This window comes from Ursus arctos, unplaced genomic scaffold, assembly GCF_023065955.2.
Source record: "Ursus arctos isolate Adak ecotype North America unplaced genomic scaffold, UrsArc2.0 scaffold_1, whole genome shotgun sequence".
Lineage (NCBI taxonomy): Eukaryota > Metazoa > Chordata > Mammalia > Carnivora > Ursidae > Ursus > Ursus arctos.
In genome coordinates, this window is record NW_026622763.1 from 103,315,910 (window position 1) to 103,328,992 (window position 13,083).

Consider the following 13,083-nt stretch of genomic DNA (forward strand, 5'->3'; position numbering starts at 1 on the left):
TATTGAACGCTTGTAGTTATCCTTTTGTGACCAAACCCTTACGTCATTTAACTGACTTTTATTGTGAATAATCTTTGCATCTGGACCCATTATCTGCCAGATAGGTTGCAAACATTTTATCTCTCTTTGTCATGCTTTTTTCAGCTTTGTTCATGATTTCTTTTCACAAAGAAGCTAATGTTTCTATAGTCACATTTTACTCTTTATTGGAAGGTTTCGGTCTTATACTTCGAAAATGCGTCCCCATTTCAAAATTATATATATTCTCCAAAGCTTTTCCTTAGTGTTTTTATGTTTTTGTATTTTAATGCTTAAAATTTTTATAATCTGGAATTTATTTTGGAGGAAGAATTCAAACTCACTCAAGAATTGATTGGATCTTCTTTTCTTTTCCAACTGATTAATAAATTGTACCGACTTGACTTATTAAGCCATTTCTCACGTCACCATTGACTTAAAATTATGCAGGTTTTGTTGACAGGAGGACATACTCATCACGATGCCATATGAAAAGAATTGAATGAAAAAAATCGTAACAGTTAGAACGAGCCCCCTATCTCAGGCAAATGTGTTTATCAAAAAAAATTTGGAAGGGATTATATTACACCGGTTTTTGGAGAGCATTTTTTACTTTAATCCTTTTATGTATTTTCTCAAATCCCTACCATGCATTATGCCGTTTTATAATCGGGAAAAACATACATCATTTTAAGCTACCGAGCTCTTGCGCGAAGTGAGGCGAGGGGCCGATCAATTCAGCTTAGTTTCCTCGTAGAATTATCTTCCTTGCCTTCACTGTATTGTTCAAAGTTTTCTGAATTCTGGCAACATAACTGGTTAATTTTCTTCTGTATTGTGCTTCCTTATCTCAAATTCATCATTCCATAAAACTTCCACATGGTAGGGATAAATGTGAGTTTTCTCAAGTGAAGAATTATAGTGCATCTTTAGTGAAAAAGTAAAATCTTACGAGTGCAATGGAGTCGTGCACAGAGACAGAGTGAAGATTTGTAGTGGCCAGACAACTCTCTCCTGCTGCTTAATGGTTTTCTTCTTCCTTTGTCTTCTGGTTACAGTAGATTATGGAAATGCTTGGCTTTTTCTTTTTCTTTCTTTCTCTCTTTTTTTTTTAATGCTCTGAGAAGTCAAACCAGTCTCCTCTAAGGGCATCACAGTAAACACCACTCTTCACAATTCACGACGAGATTCTGTACAGCGGTGAAATAAATTAACTAGACCTGCCGCTTACAGATATGTCTGTGAATAGGCGCGTATATGTTCACATATTTACAGTAAGCTTCATAAATACAACTTACACAGTATATAAAACCGAAATGTATGCAAAATAAGCAAATTCCTGAATTTACCATATTATTTTTATTATTTTACCATTTTAAGAAATATAAAAACCTTTATAAAGGTTAAAGGGATAATACAGGAATGATCTAAAGAATGTACGCAAAGAATGGTAACTGTCCATTCGGGCCAGGGGTCAGCTCTGCTGGGGAGTGTGGGGGATACAGTGGGGGGACACCCCCAGAGGTGGGAGGAATCAGGAGCACCTTGACTGCCCGAGAGAGCTGAATCTGTGCGGGGATGAGGGGAGATGAGGGAGAGGCCAAGGGGCTCCAGGTTGCCAGAAGAAGATTCCACCATCCCCCAAGATCCAGGGTGTAGCAGAAGGCTGATTATCCTCTCCATTCTTTCCCCTTCCATTCTGTGCCCAGGGGGGCCGATCTCTAAGGACGGCTCCATTGGGCTCCTTCGTCCTGTGGCTTGTGGCTGGGCTTGGCCTTTGAGCAGCCCCAGCAGAGAGCAGAGGGCTGGAGGAGGGAGAGTGAGGGCATTTATTCACGGGCTCCCCACCACGCCGGCCTGCGGGCCCTTCCCTGCCGCTCTCTCTGGGGCCCTCCGGTCCTGCAGAATGATGGATGGCTGCCTGACGCTGCCCATGCAGGGACGCATCACCTCCCCCCACCCCCCTGTTTTTCTTCAACTGCGCTCACATCTTGAAATTGACTCCTTTGTTAAACTGTCCTCGGTTACCCGTTTCGAATGAGTCGTCTGTTACCTATAGGTCTTCTGACTCACAGAAGGAAACGACAGATGTGTTAGTTCCCTGTGGCTGCTGTAACAAACGGCCACAAACCGAGTAGGTTAAAGAACTCAAATTTCTGCTCCTGAAGTGCTGAAGGTCCGAAGTCTAGACTAGGATGCTTACGGGGGCAATTCCTCCTGGAGGCCCCGAGGAGAATCCATTTCTTAGCAACTTCCAGCCGCATTCCCTGGCATGTGACTCTGCCTCATTCTCGCCTCTGCTTCTGCTCTTACCTCTTCTCCAGCTCTGACCCTCTTGCCCTCCTCTCATCAGGACCCTTGTGACTACATCTGACCCACTCCAACAATCCAGGATAATCTGTCCATCTCATGATCTTCAACTGAATCACATCGACAAAGGCTCTGTTGCTATGTAGGGTAAAATTCACAAGTTCTAGGAGGATAAAGATGTGGACATCTTTTGGGAACCCATTTTTTGGCCTACCGTACTGGATTTCTCAGTACATGTGATTTTAGGTTTAAGATGTCTGTGGCAATGGGATAGAATTGGAGGGAATACAGAGTGGGCTGTTGGATATCTGGGTCTGGAGGTCAATTTGGTTTTCAAGATCATAACCCATTTCTACGTTGAAACCAATGTAAAGTCAACGATAACTCACCCTCCCATATTTGGTTTTGCTAAGTTTTGTGAAGGAAGCAATCCATATTCCAATACCACTTATTAAGATGGTCTTAAAGATAGTCCCGTTTCTCCTTGGGCCTGCCTTTTCTATCTTACAGATATAAACCCTCTCGATTTTATAGTCTTGTCATTTCAGGCAATAGTCAAGCAAACCCACAGGGAATTACAGCACAATTCAAATCCAATGACTTGCACTCGCTGCATTGACTCGGCTATGGTATTTGGGGCCACTGAGAGTAGAGATACGTTGTTATAAGTCAAGATTAGCCAGATTTGGAAATCTAGGTGTGTTTAGATCATAACAACTTTTATAGGCTTAGATTCTAGATTAGCTTACATACCACTTCATCCTTTTATTATGTAGGTGTCCTTGAACTTCTACTTTGTTTGCCTCAGTTTTCCTCTTTATGACACATGATGGGGTCATTTACAGGCTGTGGTCAGATTAAAGATGGTAAAGATTCAAAAGCCTACTAACAGTCCTTGTAACACAGAAAGCACGTGGACGCATTAGTTCCTTGGCTACTTTTCCACTTGACCCTCGTATTGCAATCATGGGCCACTAGCAAAATACTCATTCTTGGTAAAATTCAGTTCGGTGATTGCTTATTGAATGCAAACCCTAAGTACCCGTGGACACGGAGGCAGACGCAAAGATGGCTGAGGTTTGCAGTCAAATGAGAAAAGCAGGCGAGTGCAGAAATAATCCCAATAGAGCATGTCTAGGAAATATGTCTTTACCCAGAGTAATGGTGACAGGTTTAGGCCAATCTCTTCAGCTTCCCATCTGATATTCGTTGTTATACACAACTAGCATTTTGGCAACAGCTGACAGGAAGCAGGGGTGCAGTTTCTGGCCATGGACCAGAGGATGAATGTTCATCCATGATCATGGTTTGTTAACACAGAGTTCTAACCTGCTGAGCTCATCAGCCAGAGACATACAAATTTGCCCTGGAAAATGATATTGATGATAGTCCTGGAAAGAAAAGAATATTTATTCAAAGGAGAGAATCAATAATGATTAGTGGATTCCATAAAGGACTACTTCAGAAGCCAATTCAATAAATAACTAATATCGTCTGTGTGCAGACACTGTGCTTGGGTGTGAGGGACCTGATGCACCGAATAAGTATGGAAGAAGCAGTCTTACCCTCAAGAAACTGGCAGTCTAGGGAAGGAGAAACAACCTTGAGGATAGTTAGAGCAGAAGATGACAAGAGCCTTGGGGTAACGGCTACCCTGCGGGGTTTGAAGGAGAACAAGAATAGATTTGGTCCAATGGGTCCAAAAAGAAGTCAAGCAGATGGGGCACTTGAAATAGACTTTGAGAAATGACCCCGTGAATACACTCCAAAGATCACATTTGCCTTAGAAGTTATTCGTTCAATTCTGCTTATATCTTTCTTGCTTTTCTGAAATTATTTAGAAATCAACCCAGTGGTACATTGCTAGATTATCATAACATGCAAACAGAGAGTCAATATGAAAGCCCCTTTCACTGTGACTCCTATGTCAACTCCTTTCTCCAGAGAGTAGTAAATGTGTATTATACCAGAACATTCTCTATGTGCTTACGTACATTTGTATTTATGCAAATATTTGAAAAAATTGACCTACACTACGTACACCTTACACAGACACAATGTTATATGTAAATTATATCTCGATAAGCCTGAAAAAACACATAGCGTGTAACTATTATGAGAGACTGAGAGAGTATACTTTATGATGCTGATTATTTCTAGTTGGCCAGGAGTAATTTTATGACCCTGGTACTTTCCTCTATTTTCTACAATGAATATATATTTAAAAAAAATTTTAAACATTATTGAAACCAAACCAAACCAAAAAAACAGTCACGGGGAGAAAAAGGGTTTTCTTTCTTCAATCACGGAATACAAGTCCTGGCTTCTCTTTTAATGGGCCAACTTGGGCCATTCATCCACGCTTTAAACTAATTAGTAGCAGGGGAATGTGTCTTGCTGGTTCCTGAACTGCTCACTGTGGCACAGAGGATGGGGCCATACTAGTTGTCTTCACCCACTGAACGTGGAAATCCTACCACCCAAACGTGACGGGGCCTCCCCAGTGGTGGGATGGATGTTTGGGAGACAACCATGGCTCTTACTTCTCAAGTCCTCCCTCAGCGTGCTACGTCCGGGGTTGTAGAGTGTCCCCTCCACGCCAGCGAAGAGGAGATGAAAACAGGTGGCAGAAGAGAGCACATGCGAGGAGCACAGGCAGGGGTGTGGTTAAATCACGTCAGCCACACACACTAATGGTCTGGATAATAAGCTCCCAGGTGGCTTTCCTAAAACCGCGTCCTTGCCCTTTGTGTTCCCAGTAACATTCTAGTAGATTCCCATGATTTTTCAGTAGCTCATCTAAGTGCTCCTTTCTTATTTTAAGGAAGAGATTCTTCTATTGCGTTAAAAAAAAGTTTACTTTTCCTATTACTATTTTTCTGATTAGAGTAGTGATAGGTGTTATTGGTTCTTACACTGAACCTCTTGCCATCTTTCTACCTCCATGGCTGCCCTCCTGAGACAGCTGCCTTCCCTTCTCTCTTTCTCTCCGTTATCTCACTTTGTTCTATTTTTAGCAGAACACTGATGCTGACTCTTGTCTTCCTGTTTACTTGTTTGTGTGTTTATTGATGGTTCCTCTCTCCAGGACATAACCTGGATGAAGGCAGGGACCTTGGCTGTCTGGTCTACCGCTGCATCCCAGGTACAGAGAACAGGGATGGGTCCATGGCAGGTGCCAAAAAGTATTTAACGCATGAATTGATGGAAACATGTGAGAGATACAGCAAAGAAGAAAGAAATGACATCTTCTCTACCAGCGCGGTAACTTGGCAACATTGTACCGCATGGAGCGGCTGGTTGAGGAAATCAGCCTGCTCCACCCCGGCACCCATCCCCGTCTCTCTTTTCACCCCACACTCAGAAAACCACAGAACAGGAAGCGGGGTGGGGTCCCGGTGGCGCATTGCATCTCAAGAGCTGTAGTTCACACATGTATTTGTTGCTTTTCCTGTGTTCTGTTGTTTCAGCCTCTCAAAGACAGCGATGTGCTTATAAATGATTAACAATCAGCTTTTTGGAGTGAGGGAATAATCCCTGATTTGTAGCATTCGCCAGAATTTTACTACCATGATAGCCAATTTCTAGCTACCAACATGAATTCCCTGAATACGGAGTTGGCAAGATTTGGACACGGTCGGGTCTCTGAAAGCTGCACGCCACCTCCAGCACATCACAAGAGAGGTACAGGCACCCCAGGGCCTCACAAAATTCCAGGTGGCTTCTATATTCATGATGACTGTCCCTGCAGACATGGGTGTGTTTTATAATTGAACCAGTTTCTGGCTGGACCCTCGTTCTCCCTGACCGGTGGAAGCACTCAGAATCTTCGCCAGTCCGTTGTGGCCCTTTCTACTAGCCAGGCTCTGTGTGGCTGTGAGGCGAGAAGAGCTGCACAGAAGGCTTTTTCTTCTCTCTCCACAAGCAGCAGAGATGCACAGAAAAACACAATGGCCATTTTCAGTGCCAAAAACTGGAGTGGAGGTTTTCTGCATCTTCCAGACTCATAATGATGGAATCTTGGGAGATTTTTTAGAGGCAAATAGTCCATAAGCCACTAAGAAGCAGCTTTTCTGTGATGAGCACGCAATTTTCTTGTAAACAGGGGAAAATAGACTTGAATATCATTATGCTCAATTTTGAATGTACCACAGGGTCTTAAGAACTGTAAGATGAAAAGCAAATAGAAAAAAAGACTTGAAGGAAATTCACTCGACGATCAACTGTTCTTATCTTTGATAATGAAAATATTTGCGATTTTTTTCTTTCTTCTACTTTTCTTTAGTTTCTAAACTCAAGAAAACAAAACAAAACAAAACAAAAAAACCCGTGAGCATGACTTTAATAATAGGGGGGAAATTATTCAATTGGCAGTAGAAGGAGAAGCAGCAAAGAAGTAAACCACGTTTCCACCGCTACGGATGAAAGCGGGAGGAGCCCCGGGGGATGGTGCTGCCCTGAACTCGAGCTGGGGGCTCGGGCCAAGTCAGAAGTTGGGGTGGAAGGCGGGCAGCGGCCCAGCCAGAGGACAGCTTAGAGAAGAGCGTCATCGGCTCTGCCCTCACAGTCCCTACCGGCCACTTCGCTGCAGAAATTGGCAGCTCCTGCCTTGAGTGCGGGTTCCAGCGTTTACCAGGGTTGGGGCGCCAGGCTGGGGGGTTGAGGGCTTTGGGGGCTGAGCCTGGAAGAAGGCATGACCATCAAGTGGTGGTAGCACACGCCAGCTCTGTCCTGCCTCGCTTCGACAGGACGGCAAGGGAGGAAAGTCCCTCAGGGGTGGCTTCTCCGAAGGGGAGCAGGTTGGGGAACTTGGGGGGGGCGGCTTACAGTGTCTGGGTCAGAGAACACTGACCGAAGGTCGTTGGGGGCTCAGGGCCCTCTAACTACAGGCTCAGTCTCCCGAATCGGTAACAGCTGTGGATGAGTTTCACAGGATACGCAAAGGAGGCAGGGTCTGAACTTACTTTTTTGGGCTACTTTGTAAGTAACTGGGATATAAAATTAGAGTCTGGCAGCAGTGACCTTTTGAGGCACAGCGTCTCCGTCTGCAATTTAGAAGTAAACAACTTAGGGGCTACGACGCTGAGGCCATCTTTGGCTCACGTATATACAGTAAGGTACCATCGGCAGGGGAAGGCCTGCTGGGGGAGGGGCTGAAGAAAACAGGTGTACAGAGAGAGCCCAGCCTCTCCCATCTCCATCCCTGCTTCCAAGCCACCAGCGCTGATGGATTTCAGCCCAAGGGACTGCCTTTTCTGATGCTGCCTGCCCCTGAGCAGAGGGCCCACTAAGGCCGTGGTGGCCGAAGGTGTGAGACCCACGGCCTGTGTGCTTGGGACTCTCTCTGCTGACGTCAGTCCCTGGCCCCCACATCAATTAATCAGGTCCACACACATGTGGGCTTGGCCCTTGGTATTTGCAACAATACGTTGTCAGCAAGAGAGCCTTGAGAGAAAAGGACACATGGAGCTTAGAAAGGACAGGGTGGAAAGAGAGGAACCACTTAAATAAAACCAGGAGGAAGCAAGGTGGAAATGTCAATATCGGGGGGGGGGGGCATCTGGGTGGCTCAGTCGGTTAAGCATCTGACTCTTGGTTTTGGCTCAGGTCATGATCTCAGGGTGGTGGGATTGAGCCCTGCGTCGGGCTCCCTACTCAGTGTGGGGTCTGCCTGAGATTCTCTACCTTCTCTTTAATTTTGTGAACAAGAATGTCTGTTATCAATGTGAATGTTTACTGTAAAACTGGAAAGTCTGGCCGAAACCGAAGAAAGAGGAATAAGAGATTAGTAGGTGAAAGGTGAAGTTATCACTCTTTGAGAACCGATGACTTCATCTACCTAGAAAAGGAAAACAACAGACTTACCAGATTAACTGTTAGAATTAGAAAAATCTCTGTAGGGGCGCCTGGGTGGCACAGCGGTTAGGCGTCTGCCTTCGGCTCAGGGCGTGATCCCGGCGTTGTGGGATCGAGCCCCACATCGGGCTCCTCTGCTGTGACCCTGCTTCTTCCTCTCCCACTCCCCCTGCTTGTGTTCCCTCTCTCGCTGGCTGTCTCTATATCTGTCAAATAAATAGATGAAATCTTAAAAAAAAAAAAAAAAAAAGAAAGAAAAATCTCTGTAATTTAACCAATATCAGCCATAACTAACTAGAACATAAAATAAGAGTTAAGAAACCATTCACAAAAGCATCAAAACATTGGTGAGTATTTAGGAATTAACCAAGAACACTGTAGAAGATTTCTGAGGATCAGACTTTAAGTAAAGGGGGAAATAATCTGGATAAATGGAGAGGGACTCCACATTCTCATATAGGATAACTTAATGTTACAGAGATGTCGTTTCTGTCCAAGTGAATCTATTGATTGAATGCACTGCCAACCAAAATTGCAGGTGGAGTTTTCCCAGAATACACAACTTTACGGAAACATGTGCTTGAGTGAATAAAAGTACATGCATAGCCAAGCCATCACCAGAGTTTTCGGACTCAAACAGAAGTCTCACAGGGCCGTTTTCTTTCTTGGGATCTTTCTGGCTCACTGTTTTCACCTTTAGAAACAGAATATAGAGGGTGGGTCTTGCCCCATCACATATTTATGCATATGCAAAGCCAAAACAATCATTTTTACCCAGCATAGCGTTTGTTCCTGAACAGATAACATCAGCCGATGGACACTAACAGAGAGCCGAGAGACGGGCCAGGCAGTAGTCCGGATGCTTCCTCACCACCGAGGCCCAAGAAAGTCCACCCTCGCCGGCTCTAAGGATCATCCCCACCACTCCCCAGTCCCGCCCCCAACCTGCACCTGCTTGCTGCCCCTCCCCTATTTCTCCTCCCTGTTCTGTGCAGGACTGGATTTAGAGCTAAAATGGCCCCGTGGATCACTTAGAATCTCAGGGTAGTTTAAGGACCGCATTATCTGAGCAATCAATCAAAGAGGAAAAGAAGAGAAGGAACTCCAGCCTTGGCCCCCAGTCTTTGCCCTTGTGTTCATTTGCCACTTTTCCCACTCCTGCTGTGACAGCTTCTCTGTTAGGTGTGTTCTCAAGCACCCTTGTTGCACTGGGGGCTTTTATGGAAAGGGAGAAGGAGGCCAGAGTTAACACGGCACATTTCACGCGGATCCTCGGCTTTGTGAAGCCCCTCCTTCCCAGCGCGAAGAGAGGCAGCAACTCACTGGTCTCCCATCACCTCCCTTCTCGTAGGCATTGCCGGAACTCAGGCTAGGGTGGCGAATCAGTTCCCCAGGGCTGCCAAAGCAAAGAGCCACAAACGAGGTGGCCTACGCAATGGAAATTTACTCTCTCCCAGTCCCGGAGGCCAGAAGTCTGTCGTCAAGGTCACAGCGGGCCAAACTCTTCCCGAAGCTCCAGGGGAGAACCTGTGCCCGGCCTCTCTCAGCTCCTGGCATTGCTGGCAATCCTTGGCGTCCCTTGGCTTGTAGATACATCTGTCCTATCTCTGTCACTGTTGTCACATTGCGTTCTTCCTGTGTCTGGGTTTCTTTCTCTTCTTATAAAGACACCAGTCATCATGGGTTAAGGGCCCACCTTACTCTAGTATGATCTCTTCTTAACTGATTTCATCTGCAACAACCTCATTTCCAAACACAGTCACCTTCTGAGATTTTTGAGTAGATATGAATTTGGGGGGACATTATTCAGCCCAGTACCGTCGTGCTTGGTTGTCTTAATTTTGTATTAGACTGACTTTGGCTTTTTCTCAACTATTAGGACTAATTCTATGTCCCTCCATTGCTTTCCCTGTGAAACCATGGTTAGTAATGAGGAGTAAATGAAACCATCAGGCATTCTAGCATGCACAATTCTGCCAGGGATTGTGCTGATGAGGACATCAAGGGGTTCACACTCTGTGAGGCGAGCAAGCACATAAACAAAAAACTCACAGTAAGTTGAAATAGATGCCAAAATGAGGGGCCCAGAGAGGGGAGCCTGACCAGACCAGAAAAAGCTACCCTGAAGTGAGCCTCAGCAAGGATGAGGTGGGTCTTACAGGGAGGAAGGAAGGGAAGGGAGTAGGGGGCAGGAGGACCAGCACATGCAAAGGCACAGAGACCTAAAAGAACATTCGTGTTGGAGGAGTTCCATGCATTTCGGGTTGACTGGGAGGGTCTGGAGTGTCTGGGAGCAACAAGCAATGAGTCTGGAAGGACCATCCCAGACAAGAGAGCAGCTGGGAGTAGAAGTTCAGCTTGTAGGTGGTGCGGAGGGCTTTAAGCAAGGGACTAAAACAAAAGCACGTGGATTTCTAGGAATGTACCTGGGAGCAGCTGCGAGGATAGACTGAAGGGGAAGGGACAAGGTTGGGAGACCTCAAACGTCATGATGCCTTACAATTCGTCCAGACTAGGGAGGGTGTCGCATGGTCTTAGAGGATGCATCAGAGTCAGGGGACGGCACTAGTGGGGTTGTAGCGAGGTGAGGGAGAGAGAGGAGATTCAGGTACAACTCCCAGTTTCCAGTGAACAATGACCACGTAGGTGCCCTTGTTCAGAGCAGGAAACAGGCGTTTTGCAGAGGGTGGCGTAGGCAGTGACTTCCAGGTTGAAGTTGGGCCCATATTCCTCGGTGCGCCAGGTGAGCCGGGAAGCTCAGGTGGAGAGCCAGCTCCAGTCGTTGGCGTGTGAAAGGAAACAGGAGGTTAAACATGCAGGTTTGAGGGCCATTGTGCCTTGGACAGGGTCATGGGTGTGCCCAGAGTGCTCAGAATTAGAGCAGGCTCGTCGTGGAAGCTCAGAGAACTGAACACATGCAGGAAAGAGTGGGGAGAGGCCTGAGCGAAGTGCTCAGGACGGGGTAGGAGGCCAGGAGCCCAGGACAAGGCGGGAGTGGGTTCTCGGACCCAAAACTATGCGCCGTGAAGTGAACGGAACACTTTGGGCTCTGAGGCATGGAGCACACACACAGAAATTGTTTCTATCACAAAGATTCCCCAACACTTAGCTTTCTAAATCTAGGAAGTTAATATTTTGGTGCTGATTCTTAAAGATATATATATTTAAATGCCAAGGACAGTTAAAAGCATTTCAAAAACACTTCGAAGGGATTTTTGCCGAAGGAGATTTACTGCGGCAACTGCGTTCCATAGATAAAGACAAGAGGAAAGTAACCCAGAGTTCTGTCGTGGCTTTCTAGACCAGCTCCACACTACTCCGCCGTCAAGGTGTTTCTCAGGAAAATTTGATCAATGGTAGAGAAAGGACCTGAGTGATGCCACACTGACAATTACAGGAATGGCATTGACACACATGCGTACACACACACACACACACACACACACACGGCTTTTAAAATTAAAATCGGTCCAGGGGCACCTGGGTGGCTCAGTCAGTTAAGCGTCTGCCTTCGGTTCAGGTCATGATCCCACGTCCTGGGATCGAGCCCCGCATCGGACTCCCTGCTCAGCGGGGAGCCTGCTTCTCCCTCTCCCTCTACTGCCCCTGCTTGTGCTCTCTCTCTGTCTCTCTCTCAAATAAATAAATGAAATCTTTAAAAAAAATAAAAAATAAAATTAAAATCAGTCTATTATTAATAAATTCACTATTATTTCTTTCCCCTCTCTCCCTTCCTTCCTTCTGCCTTTAGGACAGGAAACTTAAGCAGCACCTAGAGGCTATCTCCTGGTTTTGCACACTTGGGTCAGGAAATGGTGAAGATAGCTAGGAAATAGGTCCACCCAATCCAGCTATTTACAGATAGCAATACCTAAGGATTAAAAAAAAGAAGAAAACTCTAGATATCTTTATGAAAATAAGACTGCTTTAAGAATAATGGAGCTTGTGTTGATGTGACAAGCACCCAGAATTCATCGCGCATGTGCGTAGACTGGGATGCACCTAGAATTCATCGCGCATGTGCGTAGACTGGGATGCACCCAGAATTCATCACGCATGTGCATAGACTGGGAGGCACCCAGAATTCATCGCGCATGTGCGTAGACTGGGATGCACCCAGAATTCATCGCGCATGTGCGTAGACTGGGATGCACCCACAATCGATGGCACGAGCATGTGTTCTTCTGCAGCTCGGCCGTGCTGAGGGATGGTGGTTGCTGGGCCAGCACAGTTAAGAGCACAGTAGTGTTGACCTGCGTTCCTCTCTTCTGGGCTCCAGAATTCTCTCCTGTGGGGTCCAGCCTGCTCTGGCTCACTCTGTCCTGCAAGGATGTCTGATTTCTTTTTTTTTTTTTTTAAAGATTTTATTTATTTATTTGACAGAGATAGAGATAGCCAGTGAGAGAGGGAACACAAGCAGGGGGAGTGGGAGAGGAAGAAGCAGGCTCATAGCAGAGGAGCCTGATGTGGGGCTCGATCCCAGAACGCCGGGATCACGCCCTGAGCCGAAGGCAATCGCTTAACCGCTGTGCCACCCAGGCGCCCCAGGATGTCTGATTTCTGTTTGCAAAGATGTCTGGCCTCTTTCTGCTAAGCCTTGGCTACTTCTTAGCGTCTGTCCAAACCTCAAGCTTGGAGGTCTGAATCATGATTTGTTACCTGCAAATTCCAGGCAGTCTTGGGGAACTTAACTATAGATATGTCACCTTTCCACCTCTGACTGGAGAACTCTAAACGCAGCCTCTCATGGCCCTCGTCTCCCTGTGGGGAAGGACAGTCCTCTCCTTGGAAAGGGTGCATCACCTCCTGCTAGGCTTCAGTGACAATGACAGTAGCTATGACACTCCCTGCAAAACACCATTAAATATCTGCCCAGCCTATCCTGTCCCCAAAGCCAAC

At 46.1% G+C, this 13,083-nt stretch overlaps 1 long non-coding RNA gene across 1 annotated transcript in view; it reads right to left on the reverse strand.

The window, feature by feature from the left end:
* Positions 1–1,394: 1,394 nt before the first annotated feature.
* LOC130544552 (uncharacterized) overlaps positions 1,395–13,083 on the reverse strand; it is a 43,917-nt gene continuing 32,228 nt past the window's right edge. Inside the window, exons 3-4 of the long non-coding RNA XR_008960926.1 lie at positions 8,194–8,390; positions 1,395–6,616 (exon numbers count right to left, since the gene is read on the reverse strand). This is a non-coding gene — a long non-coding RNA (uncharacterized LOC130544552). The remainder of the gene's footprint in view (positions 6,617–8,193; positions 8,391–13,083) is intronic.